General features: G+C 47.6%; 1 long non-coding RNA gene across 32 annotated transcripts in view; it reads right to left on the bottom strand.

Annotated features, from left to right (window-relative positions):
• Positions 1-20691, bottom strand: part of LOC142060134 (uncharacterized) — a 101413-nt gene that overhangs the window by 40252 nt on the left and 40470 nt on the right. For 29 of the 32 annotated variants that reach the window (XR_012661621.1, XR_012661644.1, XR_012661646.1 and 26 more), the window contains 2 exons: positions 19791-19885; positions 13157-13315 (listed from right to left, as the gene is read on the bottom strand). This is a non-coding gene — a long non-coding RNA (uncharacterized LOC142060134). The remainder of the gene's footprint in view (positions 1-13156; positions 13316-19790; positions 19886-20691) is intronic. The other 3 variants (XR_012661633.1, XR_012661639.1, XR_012661634.1) reach the window with 2 other exon arrangements.

The raw sequence follows: 20691 nt of genomic DNA, 5'->3' as shown, positions 1-20691 counted from the left end.
GCCACGGATTTCATGCCCAGAATAGCTGGACAGTTTCTGAACTACTGTGCCTCACCTCAGACGTGCCTTTTCCTTTAATGACAGGTAAGATCCCAACAGACTTCATGTGTGGCTTGTAGAAGCGTGCCCTCAGGTGTCACAATCTGTTATCTTGCAATCCCCCGGATTCATAGAGCCATGCAAGGGACACCCAGAGCCAGCAGGCACCCATCAGAGAGCACCCATAGAGCTACGTTGCTGTCTACCACCTGTGAGCACTGAGCCCTGCAAAGAAGATTTCATAGGTGGTCTTCTCCTGCTGCCCGACCAAAAGCTTCTCAGCTATCCATGTTGTATAATAAGGAATAACATGAGCAAGTAGCAACTGCTGGTAATACGCCCATGGGTTTCTGTGGACATGGAGGCTTTCTATGGCATCAGGTAAGGCTTTTGAGTGGCACTTGAAGGAAATTCCAGCCTCTTGGCTTTACCCCAGATCGCTGGCATTCTGGGAAGGTCAGAGCTCCATAATAAGCCATATGTTCAATCTTGGCTTCCCGTCATGATGCCAAGACATGTCTGCAAGGAATAAAGCCAGAGGGAACGTTAACTGATTGCCACTGAAACAGAGCCTCTCCTTGGCTTTCACACTAATTAACTATCAAGAGGCGGTGCCGGAAGGCCCCTGCATTGCCAATAAAGAATGTGGGGTTGGTAATTAATTAGTGGCCTACTGGGATCCTAGCACCTCTCGCCCACAGCCGAGCTCTACAGATTGATACAAAGGGGATTTAATAGAAACACAGCAGTTTTCCCATTATGGCCTTAGGCAAATTAGAACTAGTTTTTGAAGGAACCTCATTCACAGTCCTCTCACGTGACTGATGCTTGGCACCTAACCCTGCAGGTACAGGATTACATTGGAAAGGAACCTGCCTGCAGAATACAGGAGTAAGAGAGCCCCTTAAGTAATTGGGTGAGCTATTTATGTTCACCATCATCCATGCATAAGAAAACAGCAAGAGTAGAAGGATGACAGAGAAAGGCCTTGCACCTCAGTGTACAGTTGACAGCACTCCTGGAGTCTCAGACCTGGCAACTCATAACTCCACCTAGAAAACAAGACAGCCCCACTAAAACAGAACATGCTGCGAGCTAAGCATCAAGACGTCCTGTTTGAAGGGTTCAGGAAGGGGTTGGGATTGAGCAGGGCACAGGCATCTGGCCAGGGGCTCAGCCAGAGCACCAAATGTGGAGGAAGTTCTATTATAAAACCCCTTCAAGAAGAACACAGGGCTCCCAAATCATCTCTGCTCTCTTAGCTCCAAAAGAAACTTCTGGTTTCTTTCAAGTTTCTCGAGTAACTAACCTACACGGGTTTGCCAGTTAATCTTCCTGGTAATCCTAGATCTACCATGTGATCTCAGCCAGGTAGCTTTGCTTCTGTATATCATTCTATTCTTCCATCCCAGTAGCCACTCTCCCTTTCAGGCAGGACTAGGAGAGGGTAATGGAAATTTTCTCCTGTCAATGGGAATTAGATTTGGTTACTTTATTTATGTGTGATTCCTGCTTTCTGGCTAATAGACTGTTTTGCTGGGCTGATAACCACCAGGCCAAATACCACAATTCCTTCCTATAGTAGGAAGCTGGAGATGAAAGCTGTCTGAGAGCTAGAACAGAGACAGCAAGCAAAACATCAGGTGGTTCTTTTCACTGCTCATGTAGGAAGCAGTGATAATGGGTGACATCTAAGCACTAGGTTGTCAGGCCTGGGGGAAAGGGGGAGGTCAAAAAGGCATTAGGAAATCACATCAAGGCAGTCCAAGGTATCTTTGAAAGATGCTCAGAAAACAAGACAAGCAGAAGCTGCCAGAGGTCAAGGGATGATCTCCCTGGCCTGGGATGGAATAGGAGTTTTCTAAGGGTACCGAGGGTCTGGCACCATATATGAACATCCGCTCCACCCACATCCCACACTGTCACCACACAAAAATCCAAATCAGAGCTACAACTGCAGCATGGTATAGGTGCACAGAACGTGCACAGTGGTGAGAGAAAGCCAGCACTGGGCTGAAGGCACGCTGCCAGAACACACCTGTGCACCAGGCAAAAGGAGCAGAGCAAGGGCTGACACGATAAAGAGGAAGCCACTCAGACTTAATTTCTCCCTATGAAGGGAAAAGATGCTCCATACACAGCCAAAAGGTGCCAGAACCTGTGCTGGTTTTGGCTGAGAAGGGGTTAATTCTCTTCACTGCGGTGGTCAGGTACCTTTCCAGCTTCCCGCACTCTGCCGCATGGCGGGGGACTGGGAGGGGCGGGGCCATGGTGGGGGCGGCTGACCCTGACTGGCCAATGACATGTTCGTTCCATACCACGTGACGCCATGACCAGTATATTAAGGGGAGGTGCGGTGTCGGGTCGGCGGGCGGTGAGCGGCTGCGTTGTGTGCGTTTTGTTTTGGTGGTTCATGCAGTAGCTCTTGGGCCAGTCCGGGCAGGACAAGATGTAAAAAATGTGCTCTACACTGCAGCCGGGAAGAATGGCCCTACCTGGAGCCCCTGGCAGAAAGCGCCAGGGGAGACCTGAGGTCAACCCCTAGGGTTTTGGAGTCGGGGATACAGAGGGTCTGAAGCCCGCTATACTCCAACTGAAAAAGAGATATTGGCAGCATATGAAGGGGTTTGAGCTGCTTCAGAAGTGGTTGGTACTGAAGCACAGCTGCTCCTGGCACCCCGACTGCCAGTGCTGGGCTGGATGTTCAAAGGAAACGTCCCCTCTACACACCATGCAACTGATGCTACATGGAGTAAATGGGTTGCACTGATCACCCGGCGGGCTCGAGTAGGAAACCCCAGTCACCCAGGAATCTTGGAAGTGATTATGGACTGGCCAGAAGGCAAAGATTTTGGATTATCACCAGAGGAGGAGGTGACATGTGCTGAAGAAGCCCCACTGTATAATACACTGCCAGAAAATGAGAAGCAATATGCCCTGTTCACTGATGGGTCCTGTCGCCTTGTGGGAAAGCACCGGAGATGGAAGGCTGCTGTATGGAGTCCTACTCAACTAGCAGAAACTGCTGAAGGAGAAGGTGAATCGAGCCAGTTTGCAGAGGTAAAGGCCATCCAGATGGCCTTAGACATCGCTGAACAGGAACAGTGGCCAGCGCTCTGTCTCTATGCTGACTCATGGATGGTGGCAAATGCCCTGTGGGGCTGGCTGCAGCAGTGGAAGCAAAGCAACTGGCAGCGCAGAGGCAAACCCATCTGGGCTGCCACATTGTGGCAAGATATTGCTGCCCGAGTAAAGAACCTGGTTGTAAAGGTACGGCATGTGGATGCTCACGTCCCCAAGAGTCGGGCCACTGAAGAACACAGAAACAACCAGCAGGTAGATCAGGCTGCCAAGATTGAAGTGGCTGAGGTGGATCTGGACTGGCAGCATAAGGGTGAACTATTTCTAGCTCGGTGGGCCCATGACACCTCAGGTCACCAAGGGAGAGATGCAACATACAGGTGGGATTATGATCGAGGGGTGGGCTTGACCAGCGATGTTATTGCACAGGCTATCCACAAGTGTGAAACATGCGCTGCAATCAAGAAAGCGAAGCGGGTAGAGCCTCTGTGGTACGGGGGACGATGGCTGAAATATAAATATGGGGAGGCCTGGCAGATTGACTATATCACACTCCCGCAAACCCGCCAAGGCAAGCGCCATGCGCTTACAATGGTAGAAACAACGACTGGCTGGCTGGAAACATATCCCGTCCCCCACGCCACAGCCCGGAACACTATCCTGGGTCTCGAAAAACAAGCCCTGTGGCGACATGGCACCCCAGAGAGAATTGGGTCAGACAACAGGACTCATTTCCAAAACAATCTCATAGACACCTGGGCCAAAGAGCACGGCATTGAGTGGGTGTATCACATCCCCTATCACGCACCAGCCTCTGGGAAAATTGAACGGTACAATGGACTGTTAAAAACTACACTGAGAGCAATGGGGGGTGGGACATTCAAGCACTGGAGTACACATTTAGCAAAAGCCACGTGGTTAGTCAACACGAGGGGATCTGCCAGGCGAGCTGGCCCTGCCCAGTCAGAAATCCTACATACTGTGGAAGGGGATAGAGTCCCTGTAGTGCACGTAAAAAATATGCTGGGCAAAACAGTCTGGGTTCTTCCTGCCTCAGGCAAAGGCAAACCCATTCGTGGGATTGCTTTTGCTCAAGGACCTGGGTGCACTTGGTGGGTGGTGTGGGAGGACGGAAAAATCCAAAGTGTGCCTCAAGGGGATTTGATTTTGGGTGAAAACAGCCAACGAACTGAATGGCACAATGTGAACTGCTATATGATATTGTGTGTCATCTCTGTGTTGTATCAATGATATCAGAGTACAAGCCTCCCAATCCATGGAAGATAAATTGTGAAACAAGCAAAGTGCAGCAGTGACGGAACGATGACTGACTCGGTATGCAGCAACCCACCGCCACACACACCATCTCTCCCACCCTGAAAGACTGATACGACAGACGGAGCCCAGAGTCATGGACTGGGTGAACTCAATGGACATTTTAATGGACATTTTACAGGGAAGGTCCATGAACTAAGGGAATGATGTCTGTGTATTATGTTAAAGGATGGGAAGGGGAGGGGTGGTGGTTGGTAAGGTTGTATTGGATTGTACGGGACCTGGGCATGGTGTAAATGGTATGGAATAAGGGGTGGAGAACGTGCTGGTTTTGGCTGAGAAGGGGTTAATTCTCCCCACTGTGGGGGTCGGCTACCTTTCCAGCTTCCTGCGCTCTGCCGCGTGGCGGGGGGGGGGGCTGGGAGGGGCAGGGCCACGGCCGGGGCGGCTGACCCCGACTGGCCAATGGCATGTTCAATCCATACCACATGACGCCATGACCAGTATATTAAGGGGGGGCAGTTGCGGCTTGGGGAGGCGTGGCGGCGGGTCAGCGGGCGGTGAGCGGCTGCATCGCGTGCGGTTTGTTTTGGCAGTTCATCCCCCTCCCTCCTTCGCCCCCCGCCCCGGGTTTCACGCCTCTTATTGTTTTCCTTTCCATTGCATTTTTGTTGTTCTTTTTCAATTTTAATTATTAAACTGTTCTTATCCCAACCCACGAGCGTTACCCTTCTGATTCTCTCCCCCATCCCACCAGTGGGGGCGTGAGCGAGCGACTGTGTGGGGCTGAGCTGCTGGCTAAACCATGACAGAACCACATAACAGTTGCCCCAGACCACAGTTTTATTCCCCTATCCTAAAAAGCAGAACCGGCTGCTTGCAGGTTATCATCTCCTGGCCTTCCTCCAACTCTAACCACTGCTCCTGCAGACTTCAGCCCTCTGTTTCAGCTATGTTTATCCTACACACCAAGTATAATGACAGGAGGCCTGTTCCTTTCATCCACCAAATGCTATGCTTTCTTTCACCCTCCAAGAAGCTCTACAGGCCAAATCTTCCCTCCTGGACTCCCAGGCCTGGGTGAGCAGGACCATCTGATCCACAAGCTTAACTTGGCAGCCAGGGATGCTGCTGCTTCTTCTGTGCGGCCCACTTTATTGCAACCCCTGAATGTAATCCCCTCACAGATGTTGCTGTACATCCTCTGCCCAAACTTGTAGTTGCCCTGTCTTCCTAACAAGCTCTCTGGCTCATTAACCTTTCATTTTGCTTCTCTTCCTCTCCTCTATTTAAGCTGGAGCCTTTCCAGCTCCCTCTCCTGTCTTGATTTTCATCTCCCTTGTAGTCTTGCTCAAAGTGGAGGTCTGCCATGCTTGCTCTTATATGTCTATCAGCAAGTTACAGCATCTTCCTGACACTATCAACTTCATGTTGGTCTCCCTCCCAGGTGGCCTCCGTGCTGGGAGGTGCTGTAACATCTCCCTTCAGACTCCTGTAATACTCCCTGTCAAACAATCTTGTCTTGAAAGGATCAGGATTTACCTCTCCAACAGACATCATTTTCAGTCCTCTCAGTAGGCCCTCATTTTTCCACATAAAGCTGTCAGTTCCATGAAAATGTCAGCTTAATGCTCAGTAACCATCAAGAAACAGACCAAGTGGTATGAATCATTTGGAAAAAAAAAGAACAGAGCAGAAAAATCTATGATTCATCCACACCTTGGATACTGCGTGCACTTGTGGTCCCTTCATCTCAAAGGATATCAGAACTGAAACAGATTCTGAAAAGAGCACAACAGATGGTCAAAGACACAGAGCATAATTAAAATCACAATTACTGAAGTACCGTGAAGTAGGCTCAGACTTGTTAGTGTGCAAGAGAAAAGGCTTGCGGGGAAAAAGTAGGGGTGTGAAGTCATTATTGGGCTGAAGGAGAATTGGCTCTTCACCTCCTCTTCCAAAACAAGAGCTCAGGGTCACTGATGATGCTAGGAGGAGGCAGACCAGCCCCATGCAGCCTACCCTCTCTAAGACCAGTGGGGCCATCCTCTCTCTCTCTGCTCCTGAAGCTGATAAAGGGTCTTTGTTTCAGGTGTCTCAGGAACAGAGGAACAACCAAATTCACCTCCACAGTTCCCATTATCCCATTACTCTCAGTCAACTATCCTCTATTCTCTCTTTCATATTAGGAAAAAAGCCCATCCCAATGTTCTCAGAAGTAAGTTAATTATACTAGTGCTGAAGGCTTTTCCTTGCCTTTCCCCATCTGTCATATTTCATTCGTCATGAAGGCATCAGCCCCCATCTTCTATCAGCTCATAGCACCAGTCCACCCACCAGATTTTCAAGGAAGCACTGTCGTGCTTTTCTTTATTCACGCTTCTAGAAGGGAAAAACACCCACAAAGCTCCCTACTTGTCTTCTTCAAAATATTCTTTCACTGTGATTCCTACAGCAAATTTGACAGCGCAGCACCAAGATCACAGTCAGAATCACTTCACTGCTCCTCTGTTCACCTCCACCAGACTCACACTTTGGTAGGGAACTCTCTGGGACAAGCCTCCTCCTTTTACCTTGTACAATACCACAAAGCTTAATTTTGCAGCTCTCGTGCTGAAGGTCTACCACAGGAGCTCCCCCAGCTGCATCACTGGTCCAGTACCTTCCCCTTCTGTTCCATTTCTTCCTCTGAAGGACAATGGGAGGGACATTCAGGGCCCTTGCTATACAGGTCCGCTCTCTTCCTAGACTGGTTGAGCTGAAGCATAAAGGTCCAGCGGTTTTGCCCCACTGCTCCAGAACTTCTTCATTCCAACAAGCAGAAGCCTTCGGCCCTGCGGGGGTGATCCACAGGAGCCAGCCTTCATCCCCAGCCAGGCAGATCCCACCCCAAAATCTGTTTCAGAACAAGACTCTACTTCTACTCACCAATGCAAAACACAGGCAAACACACCACCCAGGCAACGCCGCTACCCACCCAGGGTCACTACTTTCTAAGTCTTCTTCCCCTCACTGTCCTGCTCCAGGCTCTACAGCTACAACAGAAGTCCCTGATTGACTTCCTATAGTCTCGTCTTCCTTTCACCAGCTGAGCCAGGGGATCCAACAGTCTAGGCTGGCTTCAAGTCCTCTGTGACCATAACAGAACAGGCACCCTGGGTACACACTGGGATGGGAGCAAGCATTGTCCTTTCTGCACTTGGAAAAGTCCAAGGAAGAGGCTGGAAAAGCTTTAAGAGTGCAGGGAAAGTCTGGCAGGTGTTAAGTTAGTGATAAACCTGCTTTGCAAGCAGAACCTATCCTAGCACAGAAAAGGGCAAAGATTTTTTACAAGATTTCACACTCAGCTACGGAGTACTCGGCGCTAGGAAAACCCCAATTATCCTGGACAGGGGCCCAAAGAGATGGAAAAATTACCTGTCCTTGAAGATATACAAAAGCTGACTGGATGATGTCCAGACCAACTGGACCTCACTTTAAAACTGGCTGTGCTTTGAGCAGGGACCCAGACTGAAGAGTCCCTGAGGCTCCTTTCACCCAACATTATCCTCTGATTGTAGGGTTATCATCCCTGAAACAGCAGGCAGAATCTCACTTGCAAAGTTAACAGCAGGGCTCTTCTGACCAGCCACAAAGCACACCACAGAGCTCAGCTCTCTTCCTCACCTCACTGGCATGAGATACACACACAGCAGAAGTATCTCGCTTGATCCCTAAGCTGGTTGCTCTTTAGATACAGGAGAACAGCTCCTGTCTTGACAGCATTCCCACAGTCTGGCAGATAAGCCAGAAGGAGCGGGTGACCATGGAAAAACAATCTGCAAGAAAATGGAAGTGCTGGAGTGAAATCCTGGTTGGTTTGCATTTGAATTTTAGTAACAATGCACTTACATCAAGGTTTGGCTCTAAAAAAAATCCCTTCCAGGTTTGAAAGTAGTTCATAAGAGCCTTGCTAGAGCAGATTTCTTGGCAGTGGGGTGGTGTCTGCAGGAGAAACACCAGTTCCCATTGACAGATACTGAGAGGATGAGAAATATCCCTCCTTCATATACTGAAACACCTCAGGATTGGCATCCTGTAAGGAGGGATTTTACATCCTCATCTGGAGATCATAATGGAAAACAAGGGCTTTAGAAATCCACTTTATAGCCCGGAATGCCAGAGTAAGTAAATGTGCAGCATCTCAGATGTTCTGCTAAAGAGATGAAGTGTCATGGGCTTTTGATGGGATTCCAACTAATTCCACTACACATACAAATCTGGCTTTAACTCTTCCTGTGCTTTCAGCTTTAAGACTTTGACTTCCAAGTAGACTGTTACTAAGACCTTCCACCACATGGCTAAATGCAGCAATTGACTCTACTCATTCTGGCCAAGACTTTCTTTGGCCCTTTCTCCCTTGCTCCAAAAACTTGTCTCTCCCTAACAGTGCAGCACAAGGAGAGAAAGGACTCAGCTGGAAGGATATGGGTTGAAGAATGTTGGGGTTTGTTGACCGCAAATGTTTTCAGGGGCCTCTTCTGAACTGAGATCAGTTGAATTTGCTTGGACATTTCTGCTCAGCACCCTCAGACTGTGCACCAGTGCAATGGAGGGTAGCTCTGCCAGCAGGGAACTCAGTCCTGAAGTCTTTGTTCAGGGTTATGCATTTCAGGACTGGTGTGAAACTAGGGAGGAACAAACAGAGCCACAAGGGGAAACATCAGAGAGTTCCCCTGGAATAATCCCTTCCATGGAGAGGGGTTCAAGCAGCTGTAGGCTCTTCCAGATTATACCTTCCAAATCCCAGGGTTGTCAGAAAGGGGTTGAGTTGTTATTTCTGCGGCCTGGCTCTGGAAACTACAGCTGTTAACACTTGCACACACAGAAATGGGTTCAGCACTGGATACGCCCATTTTCAACATATGTAATAAATAGGTGTGCTTGCAGTCCAGAGAATCCCCCACTGCACTGCTCAGCAGCTGGCTAGTATCCATTTAAATAATCAGTGAATCCTCTAATGATACTGCCTACATTCTGAGTTCCTGAAAGCAGCCTGCTAGAAGTGCTTATGTGCTGTTAGACCCTGTGTGATGATTACAGATGATAAACATAATTATTTTGGGTCCTGATTGCCTCTGCTTTCTTCATTCTGTTGCTGATGTATAAGACAATCTCAATGTTATCAGTTCTATGGGCAGAAACACTGTGAATATACAGACGTCCCCCTGAAGGAAGGGCCAAACCTTCAGGGAAACGAAACACCCAAAGCACAGAGCAGCAGCTGTGACAGACTCTTGAAACATGAAGTCCTTCAGATGCACCTGAACACTCTGCCAAACCAAGGTCAGAGAGCAATGGAAAACAGGTTTCATTATCCAGCTGTAACACTGACAGACAGGAAAGCATTAGTTACGAACCAGCTTGACTGACTTTTGCCCAAAGCAGTGCTGTCATGCAAATACTGCAGAAATCAAATTTTAGGAAGCTGTATAAAATCAAGTCTCTTAAAGCAGCAAAATGACCCATTAGACCTGTCAGTACCACATGTGAAGCTGTGGGGTGGAGGAATCCCTTTCCCATACCACCCAGGAGTTGATTGCCTTCAGATTACAAGCAGTAGCAGATGCCTCAGGTCAGGATCCAGAGTACAGATCTCTGACTTTTGTTTTAAAACACTTAAGAATCCATCATCCAAGAGAGTGCAATTGCTTCCCAGCCATGTGAATAAACAGGCAACACTTCTAACCTTTATGGGGAGGATGTCACTGTCACTCATAGATGAGATAAGGCCACTGAAGCTCTCTGGCCTCACCTAGTCTTTCCCTTCACTTCTGCCTGAGTGAGGCCTTTTCCTTCTTCCTATCTTCCTTCCTGATATCTCCAACCAAGGGTTCACTTCCATGAGCAGCCCCATTTCCCTCTGCTGCCTGCTCACTGCCTGTCTCTTCTCCTTAAAGTGCTCAGTTTTCACCCATTATGGTTTTCCTTACACAATCTCTGTATTGGCTTGGAGAACAGGACAAGCAATCCAGTCTCACAAATACAACACAAGATCCCCATGCTGGACTCCCACTGGGACTGAACACACCAGCAGTGCCGTGCAGGGAGGCTCTGTTCTGTCCCACGAGTCCAGATCTGCACAGCCAAACCTGGGTTCTGGGAGATCCTCCATGCCCTGAGCAGCCACACTCAGACATGGGCCCACAGAGTAGGTGAGAGACAGCAAGCACGTGCCGTGACACCTACTAGGTACCTGCAGAGGAGAAGTAACTGATGGAAGGCCCACTCCTTGCCTTTTGTCATCGTCTCTCTACTGTCATATGGTCCTGTTTACAGTCTTGGGCTGTGAACTCCCTTTTACAGGATCCCTGCCACATCCTGAGAGGGACAGAACTGGCAAGGTCTGGACAGCCTGAAGAGCATTGTAATCCTTCCTGCCAGTTCAGGAGGAGGGGGGTTACCTGGACAAGGCTGAGAGGCAGAAGGAACATCAGGGTTGGCAGAGCTGAGGCTCACGCCAAGCAGCCCTGCTTCCCTCCACACTAACCCCATCATGACCTGGCTCCTCAGAGACAGCCACTGCCTGGGATGGAGCAATCTGGAAAACAACCAGTTCTTTAAGTTTCATTATTAAATAAATCAATCAATCAAGCTATCATGAGGCCCTGAAGCCAAAGTGGCCAAGTAAAAGATAGGAGAAGCCAGAAAAGCTTCAGTGCAAACAGGTAACAAGAGACGTGTTTACCACAGAAGGGAGACAAGGATTCTAATACAAGCAGGCTGCTGCACCACAAACATTCCCTATGGCCTGGTATGGCTGTACAGAGATATTTACACGTACAGGCAGGGAGACGTCAATCCCTGGCTGGTGAACAATCAACTTTTATTCTCTCCAGACCAGCAAAGCCAAGATTTTAGTAAACATGCAACTCCAAAAATGCGCCTGCGGATTGGGTAGAGCAGAGCCTGTGCTCTCCCTGCCAAACAACAAAGCAGTTCTCCTGCGGGTGTTTTCATGGTGAGGTTTCTGTGGGGAGGAAGTGTTTCTAGTGGTCAAAGCAGAGAACAGGTTCAGGATACCTGGCTCCCACCCCTGGCTTTAGCAATCAGGAAAGCTCTGATTGCAGCAAATGCGCACACTTGCAGGAGTCACTAGCCCTCTGTTCACCTCTCCTTGTTCAGGCGCAAATTGCTCCTCCGAGACACAATGCAGAGACACAGACTTTTCCCCCAACTGATAACACCTCCTGACCTTGCAGGGTTATTGCAGAGCTTGTGTGATTGATGCCTGAGAGGCTGTCAGAGCTCTCTGGATGAAAATCTCTCCAGAAGGTATTGGAAGATGTGCACGTGCGAGTGCAGACACGTGAGAAAGAGACATACAACTCACACACCCTCTGCTTCCCTCCAGCTCATAACTCTCCACCCAGACTGGCTGGTTCCGCTACTCATACATTTAAATATTTACAAGATAGGTCTGCAGAAAACCTGTGTTTTAAATCAAGAGTCGCCAACACTATAGCTTAACAGATGCTCTTACAAATATCCAGCCCACCGCCCTGGTTGCCCAGCCCCAGACCCAAGACTGTGCATTTTACTTATATAATCAGGCCCACATTAAGCCAGACTGAAAGCCCATGGCAGATACAACCCAGTCCTACTCATTTCTGGTGGGCTGGCACCAGTGACCTCCCTGGCCCTTTGCTTTGCTCTCTCTTCATTTCATCCTACATGTCATTAACATGCTGTTCACTCCCTCTTCCAGCTCATTAATGAAGACACTAAAGAAGACTGGACCTAACCCTGATCCCCATGGCGTGCTGTTAGGTAAACACCTCCTTGAAAAGTTCCCATCAACCTCTTATGTATGAAGGACTGTTGTCCTGAGGAGTGCATAGCTATTAGAGCTAATGACTTCACCTGTCGCAGTTCATTTGCAGTGAACCCCATGGGGAGAACCCACCAACTGCACCAACAGTTTTTAAAGGAAAAGAAAAAAAAAACCAGAAAGAAGGAAGAAATGTCACACGGTCACACAGGGATGGCTCTCTGTTTAGTGGGCATGCTGAGTTTGCCTGTTTACAATGTTTTAACTAATTTTTGGTTTTACTGCCTGTCCTAAATTGATCTGGGTGCTGTTAAGTTTTCTAAAACCTCTCTTACCTTGTTGGCTGCATTTCAGAAATAGGTGGCATGAGTCAATCACAGTGGACCAGTGTAAAATGTTGTAAGACACTTCCCTCAAGTGGAGGGAATAAAAATCACTCAACTGTGTGTCACAGACTCTGTAGTGTACCTCAGGTAGCAGAAAGAAAATGGGAGATGGGCACCTACATGAGGTAGACTCTACCAACTGCTTGAAAGGTGTTAGGAGCATAGAAAAATTATCAGTGATACTGCAAAAAACTTTCCCACTCTGCAAATGTAAGGGCACACAAGACACCAGCCACCCTTTGTATCAGATACTATAGGGACATACGCTCTGACAACCTGTCAATTTACTACATGGACAGCTAATGTTTTGTCCATGCCCAGGTTTTGAAAATGGCTTGAATGCAAACTGAGATGAGTGACAAGCGCTCCTACATGATATTTCAGCAGAAATGGAAGAAGCTGCTTAGAAGCAGCTTGAGGAGTGAAATACCTGAGTCCTGTAGAACAAGGCTTTTATGCCTACCAGAGCCCGCAGCAGGGCTGAGAGAGCTAGACAGGAATGGATAGAACCAGATCTAGATTGCAGTGTGTTGGTAAAGCTGGTGTGGGTGGTATCCATACTCACCCTGAGGCTGATGTCTGATCTCATGATCACTATTTTCCTCAAAGCAGGCAATGAAACATGAACAAAGAATTCACATTTCACTGTAGTTCTACTGTTATGGAGATAGCAGCTCTGCTCCAGTCTCTTCTATATACACAGAACAGGAGAACATTTAATCTTCTGCAAATGAAAAGAGATAAGAGGGGCTTAGCATGAGGCAGGATTTGTCTCCATAACTGATCAGTCCAACAAAGGGACACACAAACCGTTTATTACTGAAAATGAATTGTGCCATCAAGGCAGATGCTTGCAATTACTTCTCTTAAATATTATCTTTCATTAACTGTAAAATATATAATTAATAAACTTGCCCCCTCATTTTTGTTAAGTTTCACTGCAAAGACCTTATTACCGAAATACATCTTTCTAGCAGTTCATGTCAACAGAACAGAGGAAGGTGCACGCCTCTGTGTGTGATAATTTCCTTATGGGAAACTGAATTATTAGGGAGGAATAATCACCTCTCTTCATGGCTAAGACTGTAGAGACACCTCACTCTGAGACCAGTTGTTTAAGCTCATGCCTCTTGAAAGCAGGCAAGAAGAATCTGCTTTGGTTGGCAAAGATGGCTCGATCTGAAAGCATTCAGCCATATGCAAGCTCTTCTTTCACTGCCAAGTGTGAAGAAACAAAAAATAAAATTCTTTTTTTTTTCTTTACAGTCCATTAAAGAAGTCTGACTATAAAGCTGCTCTGAAAGACCTCAGTGGTTAGGCTGATTCCTTTATAAGCCCCATGTTCATCCACCTCATAATACTGTGCTACAGCTGTATGACTGTGATTTGCTTTCCATGTACATCGGAACCGTTTTGATTTGGGGATGTTTGGTGATGGCTGTTAAACCATACCAATTAGAAATGCTTAAAAAATGTTGCTGAAATTTGACTCCAAGCATAAAATTCCCCTTAGACTTTGTCTCCACTTGTGATCTTTAACTCAAGTTAGTTGATTGCCAGTTCAACCAGGGGTAATAAAAATATTTCCAAAGGCTGTTCTGGGCAACACTTTTTGCCTTGCTGCAGGCTGCAAATGTTCATGGTTTGCCCTAGGCTGATGTTCATTCCTGCCTGAGTTGGCACAGGCAGCAACGCCTGCCAGACGAGGAGGAACGCCTGCTCCATCATGACTCTCCCCGCCTGGGGAAGGTGGCAGAGGGACCGAGAGACCAGTGGCAGAAGGAAGGAGTGTACATGCACACACTGGGTAGACAGTGATGTTACTTCTGGGTGTAGAGAACACATAAAGCAGCACAGAGCAGGAGAAAAGGACAGCATGTATTTTAATGAAGCCCTACGATTTCTTTGCTTTTCGAGATGTCTGGATGACCCCTGGCAGAGCCAACAGGTTGCAGAGATGCTTGCCCACAGACTGCCAGTTTCAGTACAGATGAGCTTGGCAGAGAAGAAGGGTCCTCATCTTAACTGGCATCTGGAGCTTTTTGCAATGAGATAAGCTTGGGGAGGGAGAGGGTGTAATTTCCTGGCCACCCACTACCAATTTTTCACCCCATTTTGCAGTTGTCGGCAAACTGGAAAGGGAGGGCAAGAGCTCTGTGGGTCACGTCTGCTGGGAAATGCACAACCCCTGACTTGGAGCAGGTCAGGTCCCAAAAACTATAGTAGAGAAGCTTACCCTGCTACTGCCCTGAATCTAAAGAAAGGGGTCTATTCTCCACATCATTTTAACTAGCAGTTAAGAATGTTAAAACAGCCAACCAATTTGACTACACAAAAATTCCAGAGTCAGCAAATTATCTAGTTAAATGATGCATATAGAAATGTTAATTCAACAGCAACTGAAACCTTCTTATTTTTCTTACCATCTGAAGATGATAATCCTACACAAAGAAGAAAAGAGAGGGGCTGAGCATACCGTCCTTGCAGAAGAAATCGTAAGAATATTTTAGCCACCACCTACAATGTAACCTATACGCAGCTACACAAATAGCACAGGCTGAGAGTGAGTTTAGAAGTGAGTTTGGAATGGAAGCTCTGAAATCATGTTATGCAACAATTTGCCTTGGGTTTGCTCTAGGGGAGAGACTTGTGTACCAGCCCATTTCCACCTTTGTGCCTCTGCATAAACTGTCTGTACAAAAGTATAATTTTACTTCTCTGTATGGAAGTGTAATGCTACTTTACTGTGTGACATACACACTCCTGTCGCTCGTTAGTGAGGAACCCCTTCATGCACATGCACTGACTCTGCTGACTACCAGGCATTATTTCATTCCTCTGGATCCCCACTGAGTCAGACCAGGAACACTGGAGAGCGAAGATGGAAAAGTTAAGCAACTTAACTCCCTGGCCTTGGGCCGCAGAAGGGGGAGGGAGCAGGGAGGCAAAGCATCTGGCTTCCCTGCTTCCCTAACAGCCTGGCGGGAAAGCTGCTGTCAGTTCCGCCTTCTGCCTTGTTGGAAGAAAGTAGAAGTGACAAGAGGCCCTCCAGGCAGGCAGCCAGGAACCAGAAATTCAATCGAGCTACCTCCTGAAACTGGACTTTTTTGGAGACCCTTTCCCTGAAATTGTTTTGCCTTTTAAAAAAATTTTTCATTGCAGTTCAGGGCCAATTCATCACCCCTGATCTCCTGGCTCTCCTCTCCTCCAAGAAAGCATGATTTGCAGAAAAGGATTTCCATTTTCTGGTCTTCTCTACAACCAGCCTCGCCCATAATAAATACATAGACACATAAATACACGTACACATGTGCACAGATACAAACATTGTTATTTATAGATACAGGCATTGCCATAGACAAATAAATATACGGGTGCATTTCTTTGCTATGTAACATGCAGGGAGAGAAGTGATACAGCAGCTGAATTTACTCTACATTGGCAGATTAGGAAACAGAGTGTGGGACATACGGTCTATCTCTAGGGCTTAGACCAACTGGTTATTGGCTGGTGTTGTTGTTCCTCTAACAAGCCCCTGGATATATCACTGTGGCTGTAGAGAAATGCAGCTGAAAGAGCCTTTCACTGTCAGCAGCAATCTGTCACTTCATGTATCTTGCCCTGCCTCTTACAGCACAAAAGCTTCTGAGCTGCAAGTCGGTATTAGGAGAAAGGTCATTTTGCAGGTAGTCTGTGGTATTTTTCTTTATTTCTGGGAATGTGTGGCCAGCTTGAGGCACCGTCTGGATGCTGCAGCATGAATTTCAGCTTCACATATACCTAACTATAATTTAAGACAAGGGAGCATTTCCATTACAAACCCCATTTTTTCCCATGGATTTATATACCTTAGCTATTCAGCTTCACTTTAGGGTGGACCTTCACTGAATACATTCACAGGGAGGGAGAAACTATTTTTCTTGTACGATGTTTGAATCCAGCTCAGCCTCTTTTGGTTGTAAGGTGGTGAAAGAAATTACATATGCATACAAACACTCACAAGCACATACAAAAAGCTTACACAAACATTTGCCTGCAGAGAGATCGGTTACAAAAAAACAGACAAGCCAATGCAAATAAGCTTAATTTTAGGAGTGAATTAATTTGACGGACTTTATTATTCTGAATTAACAAGTTCCAGCAATAACCACACTCAGGCTTTCATCTAGGTTAACTGGAAACAGATAACTTATACTGATATAAATGATATCAGTACAAATCTGTGACAGCAAACATGGAGGCAGAAACCTGACACACAAGTAGACCCTCTCTTTGCAGCAGTGTGTTAACAACTCCTCTACGATTCTCCTCCCCTGAAATATTCCAGTGCAATGAATCACCCTCTGACAACACCAGAACCCCCCTATTTTCATGAATGCCAGCTGAAACCTAACCTCCACAGCACTTTCATCTGTTTATGATTTGGTCTGGCTTAGTAAGCCCATTTTGGGTTTTTTTAAAACTCTTTATCGATTCTACTCTGATGTAGTCCAATAAAGCACACTGACAGAAGCAATTTATGTTGGTTAGTGCCTTTGGTTCCAGGAAAGCCTCCATGGCATATACGAAGAGAGGTTAGGCACTGTTCAAGTAATATACAGGTTACCCAGTTATCCTACGCTTACCAGTTTCTTTCAATCCATCTCCATGATTAAGATTAGGAACAAACTCCTGTTTTTCCCACTCACAAGCAGAAATAGGTTTGATTCTCCCTACGCATCCCTTCCTATACCACAGGGAAAAATTTGGGAAATGAGTAGGACTTTCCCAGTCTTAAGGGGAAAAATCTGCAAGTAGCCACTGAAAAGAGACGAGCATTTCCCCACTTCCAATGGCACAGAAACCAAACCTGTGGCATCAAGAGCTGGCACAGTGGGCACCAGTACCAGCAGGGCTCAAGTGCCTAGAAATGGTAAGATACCTCCATTCACATCTGCTGCACAGGTCTGCAAACACAAATTGTTCCAGTGCCACAAAAATCCAGATTAGGCAGCTACGAATATTATGGATTTATCCTATCAGCTGGAGATGTGGATATCCTCATGATACACTGTATTCCCTCTTCCTTTCTTGGTTTCACACCCAGATCTTCCCCCCGAGACTGGGGAAACACTGACTAAAAATTTCATTCAGGGAAGATGTTTGGTAAAACCCAGAGTACTCAGTGGCTCCTAAGTGCAATATAATAGTTTTCTTGCTTCTTGCTAAGAGGGCATAACAGGGCAGAGGAGGAGGGCCGAGAGCTGCAGGGACTGGAAAACTGAACTCAATTTAGCCACAGAGCAGTTTAAAGTTCCTGTTGCATTTTTCATCTAAGTACAGCAAATCCCCCTGCTAAGCAACAGCCCAGGTGGCCATAAATACTGAAATGCTAACTCATGCGCAGTGTGCGGGTATTAAGAGAGGGCATGCGGATGGGCATAGTGGGAGAGCAGCTGAAAGCAAAGCAAAGCGTCCTTCCAGGGAGGCAATGCCACCTGTTAGCAGTGCCGGGAGCTGGGCCCTGCTGCAGGATGGCTCTGGAGGCATTTGAGAGCTGCTGGATTCTCATTCATTCGAAGCTTCCCACAGTTACAAAGCACTGATAAGAGTTTCACTCTTCACCAGCTGGAGCTCCAGGCAGGGGATTCTCTCCACAGAAGGAGCTCAGGAGCGCCTCCCCAGGGAGGAAGATGAAAGATGGTCTAGAGAGAGTGCAGCCACTGCTACACATCACAAGTGGCACAGCAGAGGAGGCCATCAGGCATCTCCTGTGCCAATGGGAGTGTTGTGTGGTGAAAATGCAACTCTGCGCTTATCAAAGGAAAAGAATATAAAGGAAAACATGGCCTCTAAACCTACCTGGATCTGCTGCCTCTGTTCAGGCAAGACACCACAGCTCAGTCTGCCTCCTTGCAAGGCTCCCAAGGAGCTCCTGCTGCAAGAAGGCATATTCAGTTACCATCAGAGCATGGGCACCTAACTTCAGGTTCTGCGTTTATAAAAAGAAGAGCCGAAAAGCCTCCCATCTCCTCACAGAGAATCTTGCATAGCACCAAAAGGAGGTAGGTGGTTATGCAAAGAGATGATGGAAGGTGGATGGATGGCTCTAAGTGTGGCAGACAGGTTGGAGCACAGGCAGACAGCTTGCTGAGTGCTTTAGGAATGGTGGCTGCTTGAATTGGTGATCATTAGAGGTACTGCAGTATTCCTGGGTGATACATGATGGACACTGGAGTCTGCACTGCCTCACATCTTGCAACAGTGAAGGCTCAATCTGTGAACCCCCAGCACATGCCTCACTCAGTATATACCAGGGTTCCCATATGGCAGTTGCTGAGTGATCTGGACCGCTGGGACCTGTCAGGACAAACACACCAGGCTTCCTGGCATTTCAGTCAGGAGTTATGAAGCCGTCACTCGCTCAGGCTGTCTCCTAACAGTGCCAGCACGCCTTGGTACACTGCCTGCTTTTCACCTGATTGCCATTTTTGGATGCTATTACTGAGAGGCAATTTTGGAGCTTCAGGACTGGCTGGGGAGAATGAGGCCAAATTCCCAGCCTTTCTGCCTCCCCACTTGTCCCCTGCTTTCTCTTTTCTGGAAAGTTTTCCCATGCTAAGTATAGTTCCTAACAGGTGCACAACCAGAGGGGACTGTCAGGGACGCAGCTGTCCCCACAGAGGCCTGGATCCATCTCCATCTGTCTCACTGGAGTTATCCATGCAGTCTAACTGAGCTCTTCGGACATAGGATGGGGGAGCATCAGAGATACAGATAGGGAGAAGATACATGTACGCATGCACACACACTCAGAGGGAGGATGATTATTCCAAGGAATGCCACAAACAATGCCTCTGACATCAAACTAATGCATCCTTTGAGGCTTTAAAGAGCCCTTGCCACGCACAGGCAGGCTGCCAGCTAACTCATCTCTCTTCCTTGCCATGCTAACAGCCTGATGCCAAGGTCAGGCTTTAGACGAAAGCTGACTGCTTTGTAATCCCCTGTGCCTCATTTGGGGATGCCACAAGACTGGTAAGAATTAGTGGCAGAAAATACTTGACCAGAGCGAACTCCAGTGCAATGACTGAAGTGGTTCCCTTGCCCAGCCAGCTGCCAACCCTGTTCGCCACCCTCCCATCCCCACACAGGCAGCTGAGATCCCTCTCACTTGCCTCAGAGTGTGCATGTGTACGAAGCACTCACAGATCACTGACCTCCAGATGCACAATGGTGACAAGGTGTCCTAACTCAGAGCTGTGGGGGCCAGGTGCTGGGGTAACCTTCCTGCACACCAAGCTGTCTCATCACTCTGTAGGGGATAAAGAAATATAAGAAACAGAGATAAGCAGCAACCCTGCTCACAAACTAATGGTGCTTCCTACCCCTAAAGCGTCCTGGCATAGTTTCAGGCCGGTATCATATGAGGAAATAATCATTTTGCAACACACCATGGCTCCTTGCCACTGCATGTTGCAGCAAGAGCAGCTGATCTGTTTTATAAATCTGGTCCTGGGATGTGTGCTATGTTAACAAGCTGTCTTAGCTTAATACGAGGGTGATGAAAACCACATGCAGGGAATAGGACAGTACCTTGACATCACCACCACCATCGCTAAAAGAACAAAGAACGAGGTTTCTGCATTCGCACTGTGCCACCACAGAACATGCTCCATGCTGTGCTTTGGCCACAAAGTCTAAGGTCTGAACTCAGGGAACCCAAAGCCCAACTAATTGCTAATGGGCAGCATCTTAAGCTGCAAGAAACCAAGCTCCAACCAGTTCTCAAAAGTCTGCCTGGGAATCAGAGAAGTGGTGGGTGGTCTGGGTGAGGCAGATGGGTATATATCTTTGGCAGAGGGAAAATCCATTTCCCTTCTTTTATTCCTTTGTTAAAATGAAACAACACTGCCACTAGCAAGCCTCTGCCCGGTCACACGTTCCCAAAGGAAGAACAAGTCCCTGGGTCTGGAGGGCTCCAGTCTGGGAGAGGTCAGAGCTTGCCTGCAGCTGCAGGGACAAGCTCTGAAGCCAGGCAGGTGTCACAAGGCTGCGAGCCCCAACGACACCACCATCTGCACTGCCCAGATACCCCTGTCCTCCTAAGCGGTTCCTCAG

This window comes from Phalacrocorax aristotelis, chromosome 7 (assembly GCF_949628215.1).
Source record: "Phalacrocorax aristotelis chromosome 7, bGulAri2.1, whole genome shotgun sequence".
Lineage (NCBI taxonomy): Eukaryota > Metazoa > Chordata > Aves > Suliformes > Phalacrocoracidae > Phalacrocorax > Phalacrocorax aristotelis.
This window is presented reverse-complemented; position numbering and strand designations above follow the sequence as displayed.